This window comes from Pleurodeles waltl, chromosome 4_2, assembly GCF_031143425.1.
Source record: "Pleurodeles waltl isolate 20211129_DDA chromosome 4_2, aPleWal1.hap1.20221129, whole genome shotgun sequence".
Taxonomy (NCBI): Eukaryota; Metazoa; Chordata; class Amphibia; order Caudata; family Salamandridae; genus Pleurodeles; species Pleurodeles waltl.
In genome coordinates, this window is record NC_090443.1 from 708,825,066 (window position 1) to 708,847,947 (window position 22,882).

A 22,882-nucleotide genomic window follows, 5' to 3' on the forward strand; every position below is an offset into this window, starting at 1 on the left:
CACAGAGTATATTTGGACAGACTCGCACGTCTGGTCTGTTAATGCGGGTATCCTAGGTGTTCAAACATTCTCTGTCTAGAGCAATCCAAAAGATAACGGCAGCGAGAACAATGCACTGGTAGGTGTAAACAAGCAAGGAAGAATGGGGCCTCCAACTTCCTACTCCTGTATCTCGAGCTGTTTTTGTTTTATTTGTATGGGGGCTAAAGCTCGAGCGAGGCTCACGAAGGGTGCGATGCTGTAGAAAAATGTTATATTACAGTTGATGTTTCAGACACCAAGCAGTTGTATATAGCGAAATAGCAGTGGTTAGACCGCGTCAAAAGGGAGGCCGTTTATTTGCTGCAGGGAAAATAAGCGACGGTGAAGTTTATTGGAAACATAAGAGATTACGCCCCTCATTAAATAATACGACCGATGGCATTCACACAGCGCTCTGTGGGCCACACCGACATTCTAGTAGATTTGATACATACTCCAGATGGCTAGAAATGGAAGCAACCTACCAATTGACAATAGGAAATTAGGATTGAGATGTACACGCGGGCACTCCCTGCACCGCTGCAGAATTACTCTGTCTCTGATTGTTTACACCCCCCTCTTCATCCCAGGGGTGAGGGGTCCTGAGCAGCGAGGCGGACGTCCACCCACTGGATCTGCGAGCTGGGCACGGCTCTCCCCTCCGAGTCCCAATGACTCCAGAAGCCCTGTCTGGAAATAACTCGTCTATTAATAGCTTGCTGCTTTGTCTGACGGGACCGAAGTAGGGCTGCCCTAATCTACTCTAAATCGCGGTTCCTATTTTCGGTGCAGTGGGAAGTGGGGGGAGGGCGGAGGGGGGAAAATAGCAATAGCTTTCTGACAAGTCTGGGATTCTTGGCTTCAAATAATATGATATTCAGCAGTGTTATGTTCTGCCCCACTTGGAGCATGTGCATCTGGTATTTAACTATAGTCTCTTGATGGTTGTGAAGTGGCATCTCCTGTTTGTTTCATTCTTGTTTGTATTAATTTATCGTTGTCTTTCAAAACCACATAATCATACGACAGAATTAATCACATTACTGCCACTGTTACTATATATCTTAATACAGTGAACATGCACATATTCTTAAACATTCTGCTTGAAAATTCCCTTCAAAACACATATTGGGATTCCAAGGACACACTCAAATCTCAGACCACGTTGGAAACTGAAACAATACATGTTGATTAGCTAATACTTTGTGGTTTTGTAAATTTGTCAAGCACTTTAATGTTTTTAAATTTCCAGCCAAGGCAGCACCATATAAAATTAACAGGTGACTCAGATTTAACCCTGGCATTATTCCTTTCCTCGGAGCCTGGAAGAAACTGAAATACAATGCCTTTACTAATATTTAAAAAACAGATGGTGCTGTAGAAGGTGCTACATGAAATGGCAAAATGTCAGCATGGAAGCTTTGCATATATTTGCCACCTAAGGTGTGTGGGCTTTGTTTCTTTTTGATTGTGAGTTTATGAATATTTATCACGAATGGGCTCCTATAGCTCCTGCAGCTCCTGCCTCCCAAAGCTGTTTTTGCACATTAGTATAAAGTCCTCCATAATTTACCTTAAAAAATGTCTCCAGATCTTCCCTAACAATGCTATCTAGGGAAACAGCATGCAGTTTGAGAGCTCAAAAAAACATATTCACAAGGACGTTCACAATGACATCAGTACTATTTCCCTGCTGCAATATATACCAGAGTCAATTTTGTGGACTTCATTGCTGTTGAGATTCTCAAACCCAAAATATTTCTCCATAGCAAAATTGAATCTGCAATTTATTTTACATTCAGGAACCAGTGAAGCAGTTCTGTAAATCAGATGCTTTTTTTTCATCGCATGATTTCTTGAGGAGTAAGCAGGATCACCTTATCCCCCAAAACTTTGTTGACTCTGTTTAAGTAATGTTTTAGAACAAGCAAATATTTGTGTGCGCGCTTTGAGTAAATCCGTTTTCGGGTATTCTTCCTTTAACTGATGACTTTTGTCCCGTAATTACAGTGAACCGGGCCAGAGCGTGTTGCTCTCAGCTACTAGCAACTAATCCGGTAGGCTGGTGTTGGTAACGTTGGTTGAGGGGCCTCATCTTTGGACTCGCTGGGGATGCATTTCTCATTTGTTTTTGTTCTTTTTGCAAGGGGGCAGGGTGAGTTGGACCCAAAGATAATTTCGTTTGCCCATGGCGCTTGTTTTGATGGACACGAATGACAAGAACACTGAAATGTTGAATGTTAATTGAGTGACTGCTGGTCTGTTTCAAAGTATCACATGGACAAGATCTTTGGATCAGTTCCGGCGAGTGGACACTCATTTGGCTTAGAACTGCACCATGAATGTATGAGCTCCTGTCCCTTCCCCCCCACCTGCTCCTGATCACTCTGCTGCACCCTGTGTTCCCTTGGTGTCACTTAGGTGTTTAGAGCTACTACAGAAGTCCCACTCGGACAGTCCTTTCACTGATTGTACAGCATCAACCTCGGCTGCATAGCTTGTTCTGCACTGAGCTACTGGAGCTGTTCATGTGCATAGAAAACTGCAAAACTTCCTGATGTGAACGGGAGAGTTAAATCTTACTCTATATTCACCGCTGTTAATCTGATAGCGGTATTGACATCCGATTCCTACTGGCATCTGTCGAACTATCATAATGGAGCCTCCATTTTGTAGCTGGTTACATATGCCCTCTGCACCCCAGGGCTCCCCTTTACGCATGTCCTAGTCATATTATTGCCCACTTTGAGGTAGTTCGATTGAAAGACTCCCGATGCTCGTGAATAAGGGAATCTTTACGGATGCATGTTTAATAGCCTGGATTACACCCTTAGCGTGTCAGTGCGCTTTACATACGATTAACAGGTACGGTATAGCATGGAACAACGACCAGTTACCAAACACTGCAGGTTGGTTGCAAAGACATATTTATTGCTGCTACTAGTGTTGTAACTGTTTTGTGTATGAGAAAAGGTTGCACAGCTGCTGTTTGCTGGGGCATGAGGGACGGAGCTATATATATTGCGCTGCCTGTTCTGTGCATTGTTAGGCAAACATTATCCCCACCTGATAGCATGGGTTAGTCAGGGGAGTGCCTTCCAGGGGTAGGCAAAGGGATCCCTTTGTATATTATTTACATTTTCAGGGAGACCTGTCCTAGTTCCTCCTCAGTGTGAGAACATGCCATTCTTTATTGTTCAAAGGAAACCCCATTAGTTGAAAAATGCAGCCGAGAGGAATAAAAAAAAGAAGTGTCAGGGAAGATAGATTGTTTTATTTTAGTCGTCTCTTTTATTTATTAGACGAGTTTGGAAAATTCGTTTAGTGGCTTGCATTATAAATAATTATTTGAATACAGCGCTGTGCAAATTTTGATTCACTTGTATTTTCTTTCAATTTCATAACACCCCTTCCTTAACGTTTCCTTTCTTCTTTAATCAATCAAGTGTAATAATTACACCGCTTTTTGTTTTGAGTATTATTTTCAGAATCTTTTACTTCTACTTGGAGCTGAAGCATCGGGATCATTTGGGTCTGAAGAAGTACGGCTTGTTTGATAGTAATAGAAGAAAGTTCATCGGTGGGCCGGTGATCGCGCGTTTTGATTTCCTGTGCTGCGAGTCGCTTTTGCACATTATCTCTCAAGGCCAGGCCTGTTTCTTGTAACATTAAGCAGCCGACGTTTTCTTCTTTTATGGTGCTATTTTTAGCAACTTGTTTGAGTTCAGGCAACACCAACTTCTGTGGCTTTTCGAAGTATGGCTTTTACGTGATGTGAGGATCAGGAGCTGACTTGTTCTGCAGCCCCACCCCTGACAGTGCACATCTCATCCACACGTTTTACCTGCTCTCCCTGAATGCAAATTGTACCTCGTGCGACATGTTTTTCTCTACTCTCTCCAATGCAGCACACTTATGACAAAATATTCCCCAGGCGTTTAACGCATTACTGACCGGCTTGCAAAGGTGATGTATCCATGACCCTGGCATGCAACCAATCACGTGTGCGAGCCTTGCCCTGTCACCGCTCATAGATGTTATCAACGGCCTGTAACTTTGGCAGCGGTGACCTCACCCCTTCATCCGGCATGACGAGCACTCACTCATTACGCTGGGCAGGACGCTTTGCAATCGAACTTTTTTTTATTATAATATTTTTGTTATTGCTACAGTGCCCTGCGCCTAGGTAACTGCCTGATCGACCTATCCCCCCTTCTCCAATTGGCACAGTTCGCTCACACCCAAAAAAGGCAATTTCCTGATTGGCTGAGTGCAGGAAAGCGCGGTCGAGTTGGAAGCGATGGCTGGCGCTCTCTAACACTCAGGAGTGGGAGGGATAGAGTAGTTTGCTCTTAAGTGCAGCGTTTCCGGCGTCTGGCGCTCCGGTACTGCTTAGGCAAGGTATGTATTGTGCAGAAGATGGTCGTGTGCGTTCACTAGGCTTGGAATTTGTGTGCGCTTGCTCGTGCTGTTGTACTTATGTAATACTTCTCGGAGGTTTAATGCTGGATTGTCTTTCTATAGCTTGTTCTTCCTTTGCCTGTTTTTACCTTTTGATTTGTGTACAAGTTCAGAATCAAGTGGTGTCCCTCCAACCTTAACATAATTAGTCCTGGTTCTCCCTCGGTTGATACTTTGTTTTTCTTGTGCTTGACTTTGTTTGCCTTACGGTCGTCTCCCCCCGTCCTTGAGCTTTTCACTGTAAAAAAAATAATATCACTTGGCGATAACAAGTCTTTTTCAGCAGACAATATACACCTTGTGACACCAGCTTGAACTGGGACAGACTGGTCCTGCACTAGGAATCTTAACTTGCAATGCAGTTTCTAGTCTCGGAGGTGTTAATGATCCCACTTTGTAACTGAGAATTGAGGGAGAGATCACATGGAAATTAAACATTGAAGCATAGGTACTCGGGTCAGAAACCCAGAGCAGACTACTTCATTCATTTATAGTTAAATTGAATGTACTGCTCCTAGAAGCCTGATCTCGCATTGAGAAGGAAAGAAAAGCAAGAGGGCGGTGGATCGATGGCAACAGGCCTAACAATGCCTTGCTGTGTTCATCTTAGGAAGGCATGTTCCTCTTAGGAAGGCACCGTTGCAAAGCTGAGACATCATGTACTGCCAGTTGATTTAGTTGAGGAAGCCTTGAGAAAGGACACTGTTTACACCAAACCATGATTTTGGAAGGGTTGTTAAGAGATCGAAGGAGCCCATCCTAGGGCATCTACGAGCTGGAAACAATAATAGATTGCTGAATGTTAGAGACCTTTTCTAAAGAATCATGGAGGATGAGCTTCCTTACGTCTCTTTTGCTTTGTATAGGTGGAAGTATGAAATGCATGAAATGCTCCATTGATGAGAGTGATGCTCTCTTGAAATGACTAAAGAGGTCTTAAGACTGGGCACAGGAACAGTTCCTATCATGAGCTGCCCAATAGTTCTTGTTGTGCCATGGAACGCTTTGTATTGATATTAATTTTGGTTGACTCGCATGCATGCCAAGGCAGAACTCATGCCACCACTTTTTTTTGGGTGGGGGGGAGGGGGAGTGTTTCCTTGTTGTACGATTGCTGTCTAATGTAGTTGAAGACTTGATTGATTCACTTAGATTGACCGCATGTCACACATTCTAAGCCACTGAAGTGGCTCTCACAATTCTCACCAAACACAATTATATGGAAATGGTCACCCTATTTTTATAATAACATGATCTAGAATTAGCAGACAGTTTTTACAACTACAGGTTACACAACGGTTTCGGTATACTTTTATAATGCCTTTAAAGTGTACAAGTTCTCAGCATGTTCACACTCTGGGAGTGGGATGCAACCTACAAATTATGCCATTTTTAGTTTTTGTAGCCCTCCTCTTTTTTTTTTTTTTTTAACCTATTCGTCTTGTGATTTTTTTGTTTGTTTTTCTTTTCTTAATGACCACATATTTTTTATGGTTTAAACATGAATCAATGTAAGTACAGAAAGAAAACTAGAGAGGAGGAATTTGACTGTCATAATAAAGATCATATACACACTAGTCATATCTTATGCATAGTTGCCTAAAAAAAGCCATATTGACTTCCCCATGTATCATGGCGAGTAAAGTATCTTCAATTTTTCATGGCTATAGTTTCTCCACCAGTATGTAAGAATGTTTCCCTTGTGCACTCTACTTCAGAAACTCCCCTCGGATTCCACATAGTATTTTAAACAACTTCGGATCCTTTTACCGTTATCAGCCCAATGATCATATGGGCATGTTCTAAGGTCTAAAGTCAGTTTTAATCTACGCCTCGTAGGAGACTCAGCTGTTGACCGAACAAGGGATCTCCTTTTGGACTCCACAGGAGAATACATTAAAGCTCTCAATCTAGGTGGACACATGAACAATGAGAGGCTTTCTGGGATGTAAGCCACTAACGGACCCCCATACTGCGTCACATTTCCTGAAACACTCCTGTGTTTTGTGTACGACTTTTCATCATCATCTTCTATAGTCTAGCATGCCAGTGAGTAATGGATGGTGATACGTTTAGGAGTATTTTTCCTATAGTGGGGCAGAGATGGGGGAATGATCCTGTACTCCTATCTCACTCGTCTCATTTACTGAGTGCAGCTGTGTTGGTGTTGCAGTAAGGTGAAGCAGGTTTAAGGGAGGGGGACTGACTAGGGTGAAGTCGCTAGTATGTCGATGATGGCAAAAAGTCAACATACCCTTTTGAAAAACATCTCAAAGCAAGCTTATTATGATATTGGAGGGCCTTTATGGAAGTTTGATTCAGGAAGACCTACTAAAATGTTGTAACAGCACAATCATTTTGGGCTAACAAAAAAAAGAAAAAAAAGACAACTTTCGAAACTTAAGTAAACAATTGTTTATAACGTTGTTTCAATATACAAGAAATCTTGCATGTAAAAAAAAGTAAAAGGTGCTAAACATTGGCTGCTGAATTGTTTTGTGTCAGATAAACTTTAGTGTGAAAGTAGTTGTACTCCAAAAGTATGATATGGCTTTTGCCCAGTTCGATTGTGAATTTATGGAAATATATTTAGGTAAAGGAAATGGCCAATTTATGCATCTGAAGCTCTACTCTTGAAATGCAGGTTCAGGTTATGAAATACTAGCCACATATATGTTTGCAATTTATGCGTTAAAACTCTGTTTGCACATCATTTTTATTATTCTGTACAGAATATTGCTAGATATTTTGCATATTAGTGGAGTAGTCTGACTCCCCCAAAATTAAGACATTGCTAAATTTCCTATAGAATGTCGAGATTCTCTAAAAGTGTGCCAATATTTTCTTTTTTTTTACATATACACACAGTGATTCCTCGTGATACGTCAGTAATAGATGTTATTGTGAAGCTATTAAGATATTAATTATAACACCCCCTATTGCTCCACCTACATCCTCTAGCCCATCAGTCTATGAAATCCTGAAATCTAAGCAGGCAACCTGTTCAAAACCAATTAAAAAAAATCAGTTGCCAATCCCTCATTAGCCAATACATTAGCCTCTCGACATAAACTCACCTGCAAGAAGGCTACATAGTGTGATGTTCTAACCAATCCTCCTCTTCTACCAGAAAAAGAAGTGGCATCTTCCCCTTGCATTTCCAACAGCATGGTGAGCATTATGGAATGCTACCTAGAAAAATTCATACTTATTTTAAAAGCTGAACTTGCTCCCTTACTTTGCCGCCTGGATTGGTGGAACAAAAATTAGATGGTGTCATCATCAGTTATCACCCATGGGAGGGGGTTGGTCATCCGCATCTCCAGACACAGTACAATTAAAACCCCCTGGACCCCAGACAAGGGACTTTACTTTGCCACACCCCAAACTACACTGCACACCAGAAGTTGCTCACAATCGGGTGAAATCATCCAGCCAGATGGCGCAGTCCTGTGCCTGCAATAAACGAATGTAGGCCTTACTTAGTAGTCTTGAAAGACGTCCCTGTCCTTCCCCCACAGTCTACAGAAGATATTTCTGCCCTAAAAAAAAAAAAAAGAAAAAAAAAAAACCACTGGTTTAAAAAAAAAAAAAAATTCTCAGGATGGTGCCAGGACCTATCACGTGAAGTATTAGCATTAAGGAGGCCTCCATTGATTGGTATCCATCCCAAGGACTCAACTGTGGATTGTGTTCTGATCAACTTAAAAAAAAAAAAAAACATCGCAGAGATTCTATTACAGCGCGTAACTAAGATACTCTTCCCTTCAAACAGAATTAAAGCCCTTCTTTTAGGCTATTTGTATAGACCGGGCGACCTTTTTGAAGGCCTAAAGACCTTGAACCTGACAGTGGCCCAAGGCAATAATTTTGGTCAGCAACAGTACAACATTTCCACTCAGAATTATTTTGAAGCCCTTTCACATCTGGATGGACAAGATTGACTACATATGAACGCAACTAGCAGCTTCCCAGAAAAGCCATCAAGAGTGAAAGTAAGGTCGCCCAAGACAGTCGAGGCACTAGTGGCCATCACTACTGCAGAACTTTTCAATGAGCAAAGAGCTGTTCTGCTCTTTGTTCCAGCAGATGACAAACCAGATTACCCCGCCATGTCCAAGAACAAGAGTGCCCCTCAGGAGGTCAGTTGCACGCCTCTACTCCTGCTTGTTCTAACTTAGTAACTCGGAACATAGCAGGTTTGAATTCCAATGTGGTGTTTCCCTAATTGGATAAAGTTTATTGCACAATTTGATCTCTGTATGTTACAGGAGACATGGCTGACCCAACCATTATATAAATCTGATTACTTTACTTAATATGTAAATGCAACTCCTTCGACAAGTGGTAGGGTTTCTGGGGGCCTATTCACATGGGTCAAAATCAATTTAAATCATTGTGAAGAGTGTTTAAGCATCGACACACTGGACATACTTAGTCAAAAAATTAAAATGTTGGATGGAAATAGTTTGTATTGTTTTAACATGTACTTAAGACCTATACCTAAGAATTTGAAATCCCAAACTCTTTCCATGCTGTGGCGTTTTTTCAACTCAGTCAAGTCTGAATTAATGATTATTATTGGGGGAGACATGAATGCCAATTTTGAGCCCATATTTGGTCTCTGCTTGGTCACAGAAAAGAAAGATTTAATTTGGGGATTCCCCTCCCTTAGCATTGATAAGTTTGTCTTTTGTACAATATCAGTCTCCCAATTAGTACACTTTGACATTTCAAACTGTTGATGTGCATGTAACAGTAACTGGTCCATTTCTGATAAGGATAGTCAGCCAACATTCAGGAGCGGACAAACTAGATCCGAATCAACTACCTTTTGGTGTTTGTCTTTATGTGGGATAAACTGATAGACTTTCAACCAGTTGACAGGGTATACAGTGATCACTATCTGGAACCTTAGTCATCAAATGTTATGCTTCTTTGATCCCAGCTGTTGCGCCCGTTTTGGGAAGCAACTTCTGGTGCATTATATGGCCATCAGTTTTGGGGAATCTTGAAGCCTTAACCTAAATTTTGAATTTATTTGCTGTGATTTTTTTTTTTTTTCACCCTTCAGTCATTTGCCTCTCCCTAAGATTCCAGTTGTTGACGTCCATAGAAATTTGGTTGATATGTTAAAAATCGGTGTTGACACAACCTCCCAGGATGAGATCACCTCTAACTGAGGACAGAGTTCTGGTAGGAATGCTTGGTTCAGAAGGGACCGTAGTAGGGCCAAAAAAGCCCTTGTGAAAGCAATTAAAACGAAAGCCCCAGATGAGGTTCGAAAAGCTAGAGCGCATTACAAGGAATCATTACAGAGAGCACAAAGAAAACGGGATGATTCTAAGTTGAACGATTTAGTAGTTGCAGCCACGTTTTGCGATTATAGATTGTTCTGGAAAATAATATCTCACAGGAGCGCACACTCAAAAACCACAGAGACTGCTATCAAAATCAGGCAGTCTGGGAGGATCACATCACATCACTAAACTAAATGAAAGGATGCTTAGTGATCCATATTTCCTCATGCTGCCAGACCCATCCACATTGGTTATCCAATTCTCTCTTGAGGAGACAAAGGCTGCTACAGTTGCAGTAAAATTGGGCAAGACACCCAGGCTGGACAAAATACCAGGTGAGCTACTAATCCTATGATCTGTCAGTTTTGGTCCCATACGCAAACCTCCCCTGTGACGCTATTGCTTTGGGTACTGCAATTCCAGAAACCTGGAAGGGCGCAGAGATAATTCCCACACACAGAAAGGGTGATTGTTTGAACCAGTGCAATTTTACACCAATAAGCCTTTTGGATATCCTCCAGAAGGTCTTTGCAAGACTCCTACTGAATAAACATCTCTGACTGGATGAGTGACACTGACATTTTAACCCCTTTTCAGGCAGGGTTTAGAGCAAAAGTGAGTACTATCTATGAAGTCCTAAGGCTGGTTTTAATTGGTTGGAAGTACACTAAATTAAGGTATGACAATCTGTACATTGCTTTTGCAGACCTCAGGGCTGCTTTCGATCTAGTGCACTCAAGAACCTGAGGGTCTCTGATGTGCTGCTTATCTCGTTAATAAGATGACACTAGGCCAATTTTGCCTAGTGCGATGAGGCCCACAGGGCAACTGACTGACCTTATCCCAATATGTAGGGGGGTGAGGTAAGGATGCATTCTTGCCTGAACTCCCCTCTCTTTTTGTTGATGATGCAATAGGGTTTATACAGAATGGTAATATAGACGCACCCAAGCTGGTGGGGTTTCGTCCCAGCACTTCTTTTTGCAGACAATACTCTCTCAATTTCCTGTCTCCAATGGGATTGCAGTTACTATTGAAGAATCTGTTCTTAAACTTAATCTGAGGCTTGAAAACTTGTCCACATGTGTGAGAAGATGTTTCTCATGGTGCTTACTCAAACTGAGGGATTAGGTCAGAACAGGGAATAGAAGCATACGTCTATTTGTCATAGTTTCTATAAGCGTTAATGTGGCTAAATCTTTAAGGTTGTGAAGATGGTCTTCACATTGTAATGTTACTTGCTTGTTCCCCTTAAACCTGTGGTGCGAATCGTGCGGGAAGATGTCCTTTGTGAAGTTTGCTGAAATGCTTCATCCATCCCTTTTTTTCAAATATTGTCTCCTGGTCTGGGGTGCAATATTAAATGGTGTAAAGTTCTGAATGCCATACTTCTCTTCCAGGGGATCCTCATCAATAGTCATAAACATTGAATATTCCCGCCCTTGTGCGGGGACCCCAGAGCATATATAAAATACACACATATTATACATGTGTAAAACAGCAATGCAGGCTATAATGTTAAAACAGGCTAAAATGCTTTATTTCTATGAAGTTTTTTTTTTTTTTTTTTATATTATAAAATTACAATAGAGAATAAATATCTACGCAAGCCCCCAAAACTGGGCTTAGGGAAGCAAGCAGCAGTAAACTCTAGAGAAAAAGAGAAAAAACTGCATTGAAAAACAATGGAGCATTCTTAGCCAATAGGCTGCATGCAGGTTAACACAGGAGAACCATAAAAACTTTGGCACCGTGCCTTTAAGACCCTGAGCACCTCCAGTATCCCACCATGCCTCAGGGGTGAAGGAAAGGTGACAGTTAGTTCACAGTTAGGTCAGTTCTTTTTTCCGGCTTCTTCTGAGAGGATCCTGGAGCATTGAACTCTCAGTTTTTCTGAGTTTTTCTCAGAAAAATCCTTTAAAAAAGCATTTTTTCCTTTTTCATTCGACAAATAACATCTTTGTCTGAGCTTGGCAGTTTTTTCCTGACAGAAAAATGCCTTCACTTTTTGTCAAATGCCCTGCTTGTGGGAAGAAGAAGGCCCAGTCAGACCCACACTATCTGTGTATAGTGTGCCTGCCTCAGAGTCACTGCCCTGACACTTGTAAGCACTGCAAGAATATGTCAAAGAGGACTCTGAAAGACAGAGAAAAGATCAGGCTGCATGGGCTTCAGGAGAGGCAGAAAACATCGTCCTCTTCACTTCCCAGACAACCAGCAGGCCATTCTCAGGAGAGAATGGCTAGGTCGACGTCAGCAGGTAGGAAAGTACCTGTTTGTTCCCCGTCGACATCGTCGCTACCACCGTCTCACCGGCATAGATCGCCGTCGACGGCGACACGCCCGACGTCGAAGGAGTCGGCGTCGAGGGAACACCATCGCAGGGGCAGGTCTCCGTCGACGGCAGCCCGCCGATCGACGTCGAGCCATCGCCGGCGTGCCCGGTCGCCGCCAAAGGCTGTGCGCCCCCCGACGTCAAGAGACACGACGTCGAAATCGCCACGACGGCATGAGAGACATCCGCCGTCGGCTTCCCACCGCTCCACGTCGAGGCACACGACGGCGAGCAGGTCGAGGTCCAAAGATCGCCGTTCGACGTCGAGACACTCAACGGCGAAACACTCAACGTCGAGGCATGAACAACCGGTGGGGCGCCCTTCGACGTCGACTCGGCCATCGACGTCGACACAGGTTTTACCTGTCCCGCAGGGAGTAGAACATCGCCCCACGCCAGACAAGGCCGCACCATCTCCAGTGGTCTCCATACCGAGCGACTCTTCTCGGTCAAGAGCGGCATCATCTGGGCATGTCTCGCCCATCAATCTATCTCCAAGATGGCTGGAGAGCCTTAACAGACCAACCGCCTCTCCAGATTCGCAATATTCGCGAATGTACTCGCCTACTGCCTCCCTACCAAGAACGCCATCACCCACAGCAAGGGCAGGACGGGCTCGTTCTGCTCCTCGTCAACCGGCCGCGAGACCTGGGCGCTCTGCTACAGCGTCTCGCAGCAGGTCTCGTTCTCAACGACGATCCAGGTCTCGTTCACGAAGAAGATCACCCTCTTGGTCGTCTTCAGGATCATCTGTCGGGCGTTATTCACCCACCCTAGCAGATTCACCACCTGCTAGGGTCTCACCGGTGGATGACATTACCACGTTTAACAAGGTGCTGCTGAGAGGAGCGCAGAAACTAAACATAAAAGTTCCAGAGCCATCTACCTCCTCATCAGTCATCTTTGAGACTCTACAACAGAGATCAGCATCAAAAAAGCTGCTGCCTCTAGTGCCTGGTTTGTTGCAGCCAACCATGGACACTTTTCTGGCCCCAGCCTCGCTCAAATCTGCCCCGGCTAGGATTCTCAAAAAATACAAGGCTCCCGAACAGGACCCTCTGTTCCTAAGGAAGGATCCGCCACCGGACTCGGTAATATTAGCCGCAGCCCGAAAGACCCACTCGGTGGCATCATCATCCACGGTTCCCCCGGATAAAGAGAGCAGGCATCTAGACTCTCTGGGGAGAAAGATATGCAGGACGGCGGCTTCGGCAATGAAAGTCTCCAGTGCTTCTGCACTCCTGGGTAGGTATGATCGTTCTCTGTGGGACTCTCTCAATAGATTTACAGAGAAACTGCCCAGAGAGGACAGACAAGATTTCCAAGAGATCCTGCAAGAAGGATGCCTGGTATCCAACCAGGTTATCAGCGCGGCAGCAGATGGGGCGGATTTAGCTGCACATGGGTACGCGCATGGAATCTGTGCAAGGAGGTCTTCCTGGCTGAGGCTCACTGGTTTAAAGCAGGAAGCACAACAACGCATCCTGAATCTCCCATTCGCCGGGAACTCTCTATTTGGTGCCCATGCAGACGAGGAAATGGCCCGTATGAAGACCGAGCTGGATACCATGAGGGCAGTGGGCCTGGAAAGAAAGAAAGATTTCAGGCGGAGGTACAGGCCTTATGACAGGCGCCCTTTCCAGCAGAGGGTTCAAACCCCTCACTGGTCCCAAAGGTCACAGCAACGACAGGGACGCCCTCTTTTTCAGCGAAGGAACACAAGGGAGCGAGGGTCAAGTAGACCTCAGCAGTCCACTCCGAAAGCACCCACCAAACAATGAGATCTTGCTTCCCTCGACACTGTACACCACTCCGGTGGGGGGAAGTATTGCAGCTTATCTTCACGAGTGGCACTCTATCACAAGAGACAAATGGGTGCTCAATATTGTCGAACATGGCTACTCTCTTCTTTTCAAACAGCCGCCACCACACTTGCTGCCAACCAAAGGCAATCCATCTCATCTCAGCCTGCTGCGCAAAGAGGCTCTCGACCTCCTAAAAAAGAATGCCATAGAAAAGGTTCCACCTGCGCACAGAGGAAAGGGGGTTTACTCCTGTTACTTTCTGGTGGCGAAGAAGGGTCGAGAGGGTGTTTTCAGGCCAATTCTGGACCTACGGCTGCTGAACAAATATATAATGAAACAGAAGTTCAGGATGCTGGCACTTCACCAGATTTTCCCTCAGCTACATCAGGGAGACTGGATGTGCTCCTTCGACCTACAGGATGCGTATTTTCACATCCCAATAGCTCCCAAACATCGAAAATTCCTGCGCTTCCAAGTAGCGTTACAGCATTACCAGTTCAGAGTTCTACCATTTGGCCTGAAATCTGCCCCACGCGTCTTCTCGAAATGTATGGCAGTGGTGGCGGCGCATCTTCGAAAACAAAAGATATTCATATATCCATACCTGGACGACTGGTTACTGAAGGCTTCTTCTCCGGAGCAGGCGAGAAGCCATCGGGACATTGTGCTCGGAGTTTGCGAGTCTCTAGGTCTTCAGGTCAATTACCAAAAGTCAACCTTGAGTCCAACACAGAACCTTCACTACCTGGGAGCTATCATAAACACAGAGCTCCAAAGAGTGTATCCTTCGGAGGAACGACTATCCTCAATAGACAGGAAGTGTCAGGACCTGTTGAGAGCCAACGCACCTACGGCACGTCAGGTGACATCGCTGCTGGGCTCCATGGCATCATGCATTTTTATTGTCCCAAATGCCAGACTCCACATGAGGCCCCTCCATGAGGCATTGGAGAGCAACTGGAGCCAAAGGACAGGTCGCTGGGAGGACAGAGTGCGACTACCGGCGGTAGCACTTCAATCATTGAGATGGTGGATGCACAGACCTCACCTGTCAGTGGGTGCTCCGTTTCACCAGGTACTTCCATCCGACACCCTAGTAACGGATGCGTCTCTTCAGGGATGGGGGGCTCATCTGGGTTCCCTTCAAGCTCAGGGCCTGTGGTCAGACAAGGAAAAGCAGTACCACATTAATCTGCTAGAACTCAGAGCGGTCCATCTGGCTCTCAAGTCTTTCATACCACTAATTCAGGGGAAAACTCTCCTAATACAAACGGACAATACAACCACGATGTATTATTTGAACAAACAGGGGGGAACGAGATCCCTACCCCTATCTCGAGAGTCCCAAGCGATATGGCATTGGCTCCTGGCCAGAGGAATGTCACTTACAGCGGTCCACCTGCCAGGTCAGCAAAACGTGGAAGCAGATTTTCTGAGCAGACACCTAGAGGACGCTCACGATTGGGTCCTACACGGCGAAGTCGCAGAATACATCTTCGCGCAATGGGGTCGGCCTCAACTGGATCTCTTCGCAGACGAAGTAAACAAGAAATGCCCAGACTTCGCATCCAGGTTCTACCGTCCGGGATCTCGAGGGAATGCCCTGTTGATCGACTGGTCAGGGATATTTCTCTACGCTTTTCCACCGATTCCCCTCATACCGGCAGTGATCAACAAACTTTTTACAGATCCAGAACCAGAATGATTCTCATAGCGCCACAATGGCCCCGTCAATTCTGGTACACAGATCTCCTCAAGCTGTCGGAAAAACCTCACAGGAGGCTGCCGTGCAGACCGGATCTTCTGAGCAGAATGAAGGGCAGAATTCTACATCCCAACCTACCCTCTCTGAGCTTAACAGCATGGCTCCTGAATTCCTGCAGTATGGGCACCTAGGGCTCTCACAGGAGTGCATGAACATCTTGAAAGAGTCCAAAAGGCCTTCCACGCGGCGTTCTTACGCTTTTAAGTGGAAGAGATTCTACATATGGTGCTGTCAACAAGGTCATAATCCCATACGGGCTCAGGAGGATGTCATACTGTCCTATTTGCTTCATCTAGCAAAGTCCGGTCTGCAGGTATCATCTATTAAGGTACATTTGTCTGCTATTACAGCCTATCGCAAGTCACCTTCTCAGGAATCCTTCTTTACGAAACCTGTAGTCAAGGATTTCTTAGAAGGTTTGAAAAAAGTTTTTCCTCCCCTTCGGAGACCTTCTCCTCCATGGGAACTGAACATAGTATTGACAAAACTTATGGGCCCTCCTTTTGAACCTATACATAAGGCCTCTTTACAATACCTTACGTGGAAGACGGCTTTTCTAGTGGCCATTACTTCAGCGAGGAGAGTCAGCGAAATCCAGGCTTTGTCTTCCAAAGGACCGTACACGGTTTTTCATGACAATAGAGTGGTTCTGCGAACTCACCCATCTTTCCTTCCGAAGGTGGTGTCAGAATTCCATATCAATCAGACTATATCTTTACCGACTTTCTTTCCCAATCCGGAGACTCCGGCAGAGAAAGCATTGCACTCCTTAGACTTGAAAAGAGTGCTGACATTTTATCTGGATAAGACAAAATCGATTAGACACTCTAACCGCTTGTTTGTAAATTATGGTCATTTGAGGACAGGAGAGGCAGCATCTAAACGAACGATATCAAGATGGATAGTTTCTTGTATTGTTACTACTTACCAGCTAGCTAATAAACAATTACTAGCGAGGCCTAAAGCGCATTCCACAAGGGGAAAAGCGGCTACTGCTGCCCTCCTTAACAATGTTCCAATATCTGAGATTTGTAAGGCTGCTACATGGAAGTCTGTGCATACGTTTACTAGACATTACTGTTTAGACTCAGATGCAAGAGCGGATGCCCAAGTGGGGCAGGCCTCTCTGAGAAATTTATTTGCATAATACGTATCTATTCCTGCACTTCTATCGGACAGTCCGCAGGGTTTAGGGATGGGCTTGCTAATCTATTCAATGTTTATGACTATTGATGAGGATCCCCTGGAAGAGAAGGATAAGTTACTTACCTGTAAATCCTAGTTCTCTTCCAGGGGTATCCTCATCAAAGTCATAAACAACCCACCCTCCTCCCCGGACGCACGTCTCCTAGAAGTGCAGGACAGACTGTATTTTGAATCAGTTACACAGATTGTCACCGTAAAAAGAACTGACCTAACTGTGAACCAACTGTCACCTTTCCTTCACCCCTGAGGCATGGTGGGATACTGGAGGTGCTCAGGGTCTTAAAGGCACAGGGCCAAAGTTTTTATGGTTCTCCTGTGTTAACCTGCATGCAGCCTATTGGCTAAGAATGCTCCATTGTTTTTCAGTGCAGTTTTTTCTCTTTTTCTCTAGAGTTTACTGCTGCTTGCTTCCCTAAGCCCAGTTTTGGGGGCTTGTGTAGATATTTATTCTCTATTGTAATTTTATAATATACAAAAAAAAAAAAAAACGTCATAGAAATAAAGCATTTTAGCCTGTTTTAACATTATAGCCTGCATTGCTGTTTTACACATGTATAATATGTGTGTATTTTATATATGCTCCGGGGTCCCCGCACAAGGGCGGGAATATTCAATGTTTATGACTTTGATGAGGATACCCCTGGAAGAGAACTAGGATTTACAGGTAAGTAACTTATCCTTACTGTGCTGTACAGTTCAGAAACCCTCACTTGAAGTATCCCCGTCCTGTTCTGGGGGCTGCTTATTCACATATTTTGTCCAATTCTTGGGACACATCTGACTCATTGTCTTTTAGGGGGGCAACATTTGGTGTTTAATGGCCAATACTGAAAGTCAAGATTGAAGAGTTGTAGAAAAATGTTTTAGTGACTGATGTCCATGTGAGGCACTGCTGACTATACTGTGTGCCAAAAGGCATTTGCTTGACATGGCTCAATGTCCTTGGTTCTGAATGGACACTTCTATTTGCAGTCCATGGATAGTGAGCACTTTTTGGCTTTGTCAGCTAAATTGAAGGACTCTTTGTGATGAATATGCCTGCTACCTGTTGCTGGTTGGACCATTTTGTGAGCGCTACATGACCACTCACATGTGGCACCTCCACTATGTTAAAACATACAAAGGGAAAGGCTCTAAGAAAGATAAAGGCAGCAGAGCATAGTGGAGAAAATAACAATGCTATAAGACGTCGGAGGGCCACTAACGTTCCTACAGACTCTGGTTTGCTTTATATAATGTTCAAGGTGACCTAAAAAACTCAATTGTGCTTGGTTATTCTTGCAGTGCGGTAACCCCAAGACAAAAGAAGCATTATGGAGAGAACACTGTTTTGTTTTAAGCAGAAAAACGTTTATTACATTTTTAGAAAATGAACAGAACTTAACTATAATGTTTAAACAAGTCTAGACATATTTGTACATTGTCAACCTAATAGAATAATTGTTTAAAATTCTGAGTGGGGAGGGGGGGTGATTTATTATTTTTTCCCCATTGGGAGGGCTCGGCATTAAAAAGTCTGAAAACCACTGCCCGAGGGTGATCTGTTCCTGACGCAGGCACTAGGTACAGGCACTCAAATGGGGTAGCGTTTTATCAAGACAGGTGGGGAAACACTGGGTGGTAGGAATTTTGGAGATCACAGCATATTCCTGTGGTTTGTGTGACAGACATGCAAGAAACAAAATAGAGTTTTTATTCAACATTTCACCTTTGCAGGGTATTCTGTGTAAGAATACTTTGGGGAATCCACACAAGCCAAACCTCTGTGGACTCCCCCAGGTGTCTAGTTTCCAGAAATGTCTGGGTTTGGTAGGTTTCCCTATATGGCCGCCAAGCCCATGACCAAAAACACTGGTGCCTGCCTCTCAAAACCAGATTGTTTTGTGATAGATATTTTTGATGTCTCCACAATACGGATTTGGGTGGTGGAATGTGGGGCTGAACTAAATTGGGGGGGCTCCCAAGAGAGCACTCTCTCTGTGCTTGCCGCTACATGCACATGCTCTCTGGGTTGGGCTAACCCGCTATTGTCCCGCTGCACAGGCTGTGCTTACGAAGGGACAGCAGGACTGTCCTCATGACCTCCCTCAGAATCACTGGAAGAGGAGTTATCGGATGGAACTCCTCTAACTGAAATATCCCTCTGAGTCTGCGCCACTGTCCTATCCCTCAGATGCTGTCTCAGTTTCTGATCCTATGTCAGAGCTGTCCTCTATAATCCGAGCAAGGGCTTGAGCAGCAATCATCCAACGAGACACCATCTCTGCTACTTGCTAAACTGTCGCTTTAAAACACTAGCCTACGTAGACAGTCACAAAATTGCTGGTGCGTGTGTGCGTGATGCATGCGGGCCGACATACCTCCCTCCTTTCCCAAGTGAAATCCCTGGTGCCTCCCCTTTCAAACAAGGCCTTACTGAACGGTGGTGAAGTCTGTTTGGGCCCGTTTTCACCACCGGAGCAGGAAGCAGCCTTACCTGCTGCTTCCTGCTCTGTTGGGGAACACAAGTGTCACCCTCTTCACTTCAATACAGCGGATCAAGTCCTGCATCTGTGACACCCCGCCCTTGACCACGAGGGGGTGTTCCAGGAGATTCCGTACAGCCTTTTTGATGGAGACTGATTTTGTGTTCGAAGGTGGAGTATTGTGCCTAAATGCAACCCAAGCCTGTCCAGTCCCACCCCTAGGCCATAGAACAGAAAATGCTGATATTGAGGGCCCAGTTCTACACTACTTGTGACTTCACATTGTTGCAGGGTGATATTATTGCAACTGACTCCTCTGAAAATGATTGTGAAAAAGGTAGGGGGGAGGAGGGAGTTCATAACATGTCATAAAAGACACATTTTTGGACTTGAGTAGTATCACAACTATTTCTCCTCCTTGTTATGTTGGACACACTTGTCAAAGATACTTCTCTGGGCATGTAATTTGAATTGTTTTATTGTCCCTCCCTACTTTTCTGCGTGAGTACTGCACATTCTCTTGCTGTTGTAGACATGTTGTATTGTACTTTGAGTTCTACATTTGGAAGAGCGATGCTGAGTGAATTGTTTATTTGTTGCTTACTCTTTAGTTTTTTACAAGCTCTTTAAATAAAGATATATTTTCTTGAACTTATGTTTTACTGGAGAAAAAAAAGTGTAATCGCCTATCTTTGTTTTTTCAACATAAGTGCAAAGCTGTCATCCTGTCTAAGGTTTCTCTAGAATTATAAAAAATCAGCACATGAGAAACTACATTCATCTACACAGCAGAACTCCTACGTGCTTATGATTCTGTCTGGAACATGCAGGGGTGCATACTGTGCGGGAGCAGTTTTGATTTATTGTGATAGTCTTGAAGTAGTTTTACTTCTACCAAAAACTGTCAGTGTTTTTAATTCTCTTGTAGGACTTGTTCCACACCGAGTACAGAATAAAAATTAAATAATATGGCCTTATAACCTGCCTCAGCGGGCTATCATGGGCATTAAAGGCCCTGCTTCTGCGCTAAATGCCCAAGCCGAAGGTCGGGGCGTTTAACAAGAGAGTGGGGCTTTAATGGCTGGTATAGCCCAGCTACGAAGTTAGAATATTCTGCCACAAAAGAGCATAATGTTTTAATAAATAAAACAAAGGCCTCCCAGAGCCCAAGGGGATTGAATTTCCCTCTGGCTCCATGAGGCCTTTGTTCCCAGCTGTTGCTGTGTGGAAAACATTGGAATGCTGGAGCTCCAGGTTTTTACCAGCCATTAGAAGCCCAGAGCACTACATTGTGTTCAGAAGAGCTCACAACATTCCAATGTTGTAATAATAAAATGTTTTTTTCTCACTACATAACTGCACAATTTGTGTTTGTCCTATTTGAGTTTTGCTGTAACTCTAAAACGGTTTCAGGGGTGTTTGATCCCCTTGGATCAGGATATGTTCTGTTCAAGTCAGTACTGATAGCCTCCTGTAGAGGAAAGGCGTGGTATCCTAAGTATTTCACAGAGTTCATGAAAAAGGGGGTGACGGGGCCTTCCAAATCGGCTTGTTTAGCCATCAGTCCTGCAGCCAACAACAAACCAGATTAAAACTCAGGAAGACAAGGAGGAGTAGTAGAAAAAAGTTACGAGAAAGGGAGGAATCTGCACAGTCATTGAAGACTTAGTCATCAACATCTCTTCTGTCCAACTGACCCCTTTTCAGAAAGCAATATTAAAATAACTTACATCGTTTGTTTCCACATACCCGAGCAACATCGTGGAAAGTGAGGTAGCTTTTTTCAAATTCATGAAGAATTTACGGTTGAAATATTTTTTCAGCATCATGGAACCAACTGAACTGTTGCAAAGCCTTCCTGAATACAAAGAATTTAAGCCTAAAAACTGTTTTTAAGCACCAGTGTCTCATAAATCTCTGGGTTCGTTTGAGAGATTAGTAAAAAATTATTTCAAATCCATAAAGTTTGATGCTAGTTTAATAAAAAAGTTAACCCGAAATGGATGGAGCACTCTACACATGTTGGCAAGTAACTCGAGCATTATGTTTCGACCAACTGATAAAGGCAGAGCTTTATTCCTTACAGACACTGCATATTATGTGAATAAGTGAATTCACACGTTCATGACTCAGGTATTTACATGCCATTGGATTCAGATCCCAGGGAAGTGTTCCAGTCCATTCTCAAGGGCGTTTTGTTTAAAGCTGCAGATCAGGAATGGATAATTGACTGCATGAAGGCTTTCCTGACCCCTGACTATCCTAGGAGACTGTTAGCGTGCCTGGTCCTTAATAAGTAAACTTACAAGGGAACGCTCATAGATCGATGAGCCTTGTGAATCGCATGGAGTATCCTAGCTAGCGTATGGTTATTACCCTAATGATCAATACACAACTCAATAAACACTAATCATCATCAGCAATAAATCAAAAGAACACAACACCCCATGATCCTCCAGTCATGAATAACCACAACTTGTTATACGTTTTAGTAATTTTTATTTCCCTATTTGTTACAATACTAAGTCATAAGGTTAATTAAACGTAATCCAAATCAAATCAAATGAATTTCATATTAGTTATTATAAGGCGCCAAAAACATAATCTAACCAAATCTTGCATCAAAACCTATTCTAATGCATTAGTAAAAATCAATAGAAAGATCAAAGGTAATAAGTCTTCACTATTCATAGAGTTCAGCAAAACAGTCCGTCAATCATTTGTCTCTAAGTCTGTCAGTGGTCATATAAGGAAAACCTCATCTAGTCTAGATTAGCATAAGAATGTGGGGCTTCATGCAAAAACAATTTTAGAATTTTTGGAAAAATCATCCATCTAAGAAAACTATTTAGACAACGCCATTGGTACCTAGAAAGGAAAGGAACATAGTTATATTCAGTCACATTATCATATCTACCTATCTTCGGTATGGATCAGCAACAGAGTCAGTCTTCATCTTCAGGCCATCAGTCGGTCAGCATCACATCAGGCTCACAATAGTATGAGCCCAATGACAGAATCTCAAATCGCGGCAGTAACCTCCAACATCTGCGTCTGACATCTCTCTCCATCAGTCTAATCTGTCTCTGTCACGTTGTTATATCGAAGTTACCCAGACTATCCTCCAATTGGTCAATTAATCACAAGTTATGTCTCTACCCAATAGTTGTTTTATTCCAAATCTATGAATTCCAATATTTCACATTTCTCATGTCGTTGATTTGTCCGCTTTGCGGTGTCCTCATCATCCGGCTCGTCAGGTATTGAAAATGTTGCATCCTTTTCTCCATCCAGTGCCTTCGTTGTTCAAGTCCTGGGACAGTACACTCAGTGCGCTTTACACTCTTAATCGTTACAATTCTAGTTCCATCATCTCCTGTCCGTTGGTTCACATAGGGGTTTCACCTAAGCAAATTTTATTAAACAATTAGCAGTTCACGGTTAGTTCAGCTTGTCAGCATTTTCCATTAAATGCAGAGAAATACAGCTTCTGCATGAGGCCTGCAAAACTAGGCCAAGACATT

General features: G+C 43.7%; 1 protein-coding gene across 2 annotated transcripts in view; it reads left to right on the plus strand.

Moving 5' to 3' along the window:
• The window catches only part of PKN2 (protein kinase N2), a 527,949-nt gene that overhangs the window by 58,103 nt on the left and 446,964 nt on the right, over positions 1 to 22,882 (plus strand). The window contains exon 1 of one of the 2 annotated variants that reach the window (XM_069232307.1): positions 4,400 to 4,422. The exons of the other annotated variant lie outside the window; for it this stretch is intronic. The gene's annotated coding sequence lies outside the window, so the exon portion shown is untranslated. Of the gene's footprint in view, positions 1 to 4,399; positions 4,423 to 22,882 lie in introns of those variants that run through there. 2 annotated transcript variants of the gene reach the window in all.